Genomic DNA, 4,999 nt, shown 5'->3' with positions numbered 1-4,999 from the left:
TGTGTGTGTGTGTGTGTGTGTGTGTGTGTGTCTGTGTGTGTGTATGTGTGTGTGTGTGTGTGCGTGTGTGTGAGCGTGTGCGTGTGTGTATGTCTCTCAATCCTAGTGGTCAAGCCCTACAGCAGTTGGCTTTACAACCTAAGGTCTTGCCTCATATCCTTACTGTTTTGCAAAGGGGAGTATAAACCCCAAACCAAAACATGGCCTTAGATATTGCGGTACAAACGTAGGCCCGCAATACAGAAAAGGCAATTTCCGCTCATGCACAGGACCAGGCAGACGGAAATAGACAAAAGGAACAAATCGTGACGCTCTTTGAAGCCTACTCTGATGATCAAGCTAAGGCCAGACTCAACTGAATTAGAGATAAATCGATTTTGATTCTTGTCCACAAGGCGAAATGATTTCTACAACGAGAGAAGACACCCTCTTCTTCTTCTTCTTCTTCTTCTTCTTCTTCTTCTTCTTCTTCTTCTTCTTCTTCTTCTTCTTTTTCTTCTTCTTCTTCTTCTTCTTCTTCTTCTTCTTCTTCTTCTTCTTCTTCTTCTTCTTCTTCTTCTTCTTCTTCTTCTTCTTCTTCTTCTTCTTCTTCTTCTTCTTCTTCTTCTTCTTCTTCTTCTTCTTCTTCTTCTTCTCCTCCTCCTCCTCCTCCTCCTCCTCCTTCTCCTCCTCCTCCTCCTTCTTTTTCTTCTCCTCCTCTTCCTCCTTTTTCTTCCCACCTTTCTCCTCCCCTTTCTCCTTCTTCTCCTCCTCCTCCTTCTTCTTCTCCTTCTCCTCCTCCTCTTCCTCCTCCTCCTCCTCCTTCTTCTTCTTCTGTGTGGGGGTAAAACATTAAATTTTACTTTTCCATCTCCTAGAGTAGGGTTCTTATATATTTAGTTGAAAGTGAACTGTAGACTTCTTAATGGTTTGATATAATATCTCTTTTTCAACATTGTTGAGGTGCAAAATGGTTTGAATTACTTAGCTGATTTTTTAGGCTTTTTTTTTTTTACTTTGCCTGCTTTTCTTTGGATGTGCAATGTTGTATTGTGTGAACATATTAAATCAATAGATCTGTCCAGCGTAGAGTCACCAACACCTGTTTACAAAAGTTTTTTTAATGGTGGTAGAGAGCCTAATTGTTAGGACTTAATTGTTGCCAAGAAGGCTGTTGTCTGACAATTTCAAATTCAAAATTGGATAGTTAGATTGTTTCACATTGTAGTTTTCTGGAGCCAAGAGGGACTTGTGTTCTTGATTGTTTAATTACATGTGATTTTAAAGTAGCTTGTATCCTACATTTTAAGCCTATTATGCTGAACTTCATCATCGCTCTTTTAACTTAGTTTTTTCATTTAAAAAATTGATGTTCAATGTAACCAAATTGCATTTTTTTTCAGTGGACCCAGACCCTCAGCTTACTAAGGTGCGTATAAGTACGGAAACCTACAGGCATGAAATAACACACATCATTTAATTTTTATTACTGTTGTATTATACTATTTTCATTAGAGGGATGTTTTAAGGCATCATACATTGTAGAATTTTTTTTATGTTTAGCATCCGGCTTGCTTCAGGTAATTTGGTGGGGTTTTTTAGAGTTACGATGTATGACAAGCATTTTGTGCTGATTTTATGCAAGATTCATTTAGATAACTCTAACGGGAAACATTTCAAAAGTGGAACCGAGTTAAGGTTATTGCTTACATAAAGAAGGTGTGTAAGTTTATAGAAAGTGAAGTCCTTTGTGTGAGAGGGCATTTAATTCTTGATTAGCAGAAAATTCATCTGTTAAGGCCTCGTGAGAGACCCTACAGTCTCACTGTCCAACAGCTTTTATAGGGGGAAAAATTGGATTTTAAAAATGGCAAATGACAGGGCACCTATAGAGAATATTACCACCATTAGTATTCAAATGTCATTAAAAAAGTATTGTTGTTGTAATGTAGTATGGAGAGGCAGGCTGAGTTTATGAGAGGCTAAATGCTTGTACAGTAGGCCTACATTGAAATAGGTACTAGGGTTTTTACCTGTGAATGCAAGTTTGGTTATTGACTAGGCAAGACTATTTCTTTAATGTTATGATGTAGTCTCCTTCCTGTTAAACCCAAAACATGGGAGTATGATTCCTATGTGGTTAGGTCCATTTACTGATCTTTCTGTTGAGATATTGCATCCTGTTTAGCTTGAGTTGGGCCTGGTGAAATTTAAGCAGCTCACCTGTTGAAAGATCTATCCATGTCGATGAAACCACAAAAAAAGATTTACTATCAATAATAAGAGGCATGGCATCACAGGTAATCTTGGATATATAAACTATAAGTTTTCTTTAAATGCTCTATGATGAGGACCAGGATTTGAATGTTGTCCATATTTTTTTGTTCAGTGCCTTACTTTTTGGCTCAACAAAACCCTTGTTGTCAGAGGCTCTCGTGGTCAAGAGGTTAAGGTGTTAGCCTCTCATACAATAGGTCCCGGGTTCGAATCCAGACAGAAGTGGCGAATTTTCTTCTTTCACCTCCTTTCCTGCTCTCCTAACAATGTTCTGTCATCTGCTTTCTTCTTTCTGCAGCCTTCCTATTGCCACTCCTTGGCTCTTTCTTACTGCTGTCTTTCAGCCACACCCCTGATCTTATTGTAGGTAGGATCTAACAAAGGTTTAACACCTAGCCTTCTCGGATAAGGGTTTAAAAAATCAAAGAGGTCCAGTGTGCAAGTTGGGCTCGTTAAAGATCCCTTGGTGGTCCAAAATCAATGAGAGTAGGCTTCGGCCACCACCCTGGCAAAATTTCGAATTTTCCTACCAACTGAAAATGTTTAACGTGTCCCATGCGCTCATATGACCTTATGCAGCTGTGAGTGCCGTAAAACCCTTACCAAATCTTTAAAAATGCAAAACCCTTAATGTTGTCAAGGAAGCATTTATTCATAAATTCAGGATTTTTTTCTCTTAGCAAGTTTTCGTTACATGATATGTGCTTTGCATATCTGAATTGGGAGTTCAGATTGTGTTGTATTCTTTACTGATGGTACTGTCTGTTTCTTTTGCAGCATGAGTTTTCACCACTATTGTTTCCACCAAGTGGGTCCACTATCCTGTGTGAAGTTCATAAGCTTTGTGATTTTCCAGTCTACTCAAATGGAAATAAACCTGGGTATAATGATATAAGACAACAGGTTTTATTATTCAAGGGCTATTTTGCACACACACGCACACACATACAGCTATGCACACACACACACACACACAAACACACACACACACACACACACACACACACACACACACACATACACAGAAACTTGAGTCTACAGCTACTATTTAGTAATGGATATGTTTATGTGACGAAGTAATATATTATTGGATATTATTTAGATAATTGTTGACATATTGCTTAACCTCATTTCCATGGATCATACTATAGTTACACCTTGCTGTTATTGTTCTCAAATATTTGGTGGGTCATTGACTTTTAGTATGGAAGCCTATTCCACATTTGTACCTAGCCCGCTTTGTCATCACAAGTTTCCCTGTAACTCCATTACTGTTTCATTTATTTACATGTATTTATGCCAAACTTCGTAGAAATGAATGTTCCATGCAATAAATATGATATTTGATAATAGATAACATGTATACTGGATGGAGTTTAGTAGATATTTGTTATGGCTGAAAACAACCAGGGTCACTCAATATGTTATGTAATCGCTGAAAGAAACTAGATGGCAAATCTTTTCAACTGAATAGGGTGTGATGAACATAAACAGTTCAACAGTTCAAGAATTCATCATTGAAAAGGATTCTGTGCAATGTAGGATTTGTTTGTTTGTAATTTTCCTTTTCTTTGAAGAATTATTTCTCATTCAACAGATCTGTTCCAAATGTGCGACCAGGTCCAACTACCCCGGGTGTGGACATTCTGGTAAACACCACGGAACCAGATAACTCCACATCTCTGCCTGGTTTTAACTATGTGACCCAGGTCTCAACAAAATCCCCCACACCTGGACAGAAGAGTGTTTGTGTACAGATGGATGACGGAAAGTAAGTCACATTCCTATGTTTATATTGCCTTTTGTTTTGTGGATTTAAAATTATGATCACACTCGGTAGTATCTTGAGATTGCCAACTCCAGTGGCATGGTCTAATAAGCCAAGTAATGGTTTGCAATAATATGTTTATATGCATTATGCTTATATAGCATTTCTGAACGAACTTATAGTGAAAATGTGGCCTTTTGAGTGATGTGATGCTTCCATATTTTTTTCTGAACATGCCTGATATTTTGTTATATTTTTAAGTAGCCTACAGAAATGAAGAAATCATTGCTTAAAAAAACAATATTATTGTTACCATGTTGTAGGTTTTCTGAACTAATGAAACTCAGAACTCATTGTAGAGAATATGAGCAATCTTTCCCTAAGCTAAACTTAACAAACATTTCTTACATGTCTTTAGTCCTTTAGCGACATAGGCTTTTTATTAACCGCAACCTTCATCATCACAGAAGATGAGTACAGAAGAAACCCTGTTGTCTCTGGTAACCAATCAGTATGTACAGTTGCTTACGATCCCACTGTTTTAAGAAAATAGAATTTTTAACTTTTCAAAAGTCACCCCCAAGATCCCGTTCTGGTTCCCTCTGAGGGTCTAAATTCGGAAAAGATCCTGCATTTCAGATCATAATTGGTGTGAACTGATTGACGTGTTTGTTTATCTCACAACATTGCACACACATCTGAGCTCTCCACCTAACCTTACTTCATTTACTGGGACGGTAGGGCCTACACGTTCGCTCCAGGCGAGATCACAACGAATTGTGAACTCTTCCCTGACCATTGCAGCATTAAAGTTGTCTCTATTCGCCAATTTGCAAGACAGATTAAATCTTAATTGGTGTAGTCACAATCACAATAAAATGATGCATAACGACAGGTGGGGGTACTGGGTCAGAGATGGAAAGCTATAAATTTTGGATAGATAAAGGGAGGGGAGGGGCAACTGTATAAGCGTAG

The 4,999-nt window shown here is 38.1% G+C and overlaps 1 protein-coding gene and 1 long non-coding RNA gene across 3 annotated transcripts in view; both read left to right on the top strand.

The window, feature by feature from the left end:
- The window catches only part of LOC101861137 (neurogenic locus notch homolog protein 3), a 53,043-nt gene that overhangs the window by 8,162 nt on the left and 39,882 nt on the right, over positions 1-4,999 (top strand). The window lies entirely within an intron of this gene.
- Positions 1,383-4,022, top strand: LOC101857960. The gene is made up of 3 exons (XR_220661.2): positions 1,383-1,408; positions 3,034-3,137; positions 3,854-4,022. It is a non-coding gene; the product is annotated as an uncharacterized LOC101857960 (long non-coding RNA).

Source organism: Aplysia californica, unplaced genomic scaffold (assembly GCF_000002075.1).
Source record: "Aplysia californica isolate F4 #8 unplaced genomic scaffold, AplCal3.0 scaffold00336, whole genome shotgun sequence".
Taxonomy (NCBI): domain Eukaryota; kingdom Metazoa; phylum Mollusca; class Gastropoda; order Aplysiida; family Aplysiidae; genus Aplysia; species Aplysia californica.
Note: the sequence above shows the minus strand (reverse complement) of the source record. Positions and strands in the feature narration are given on the sequence as shown.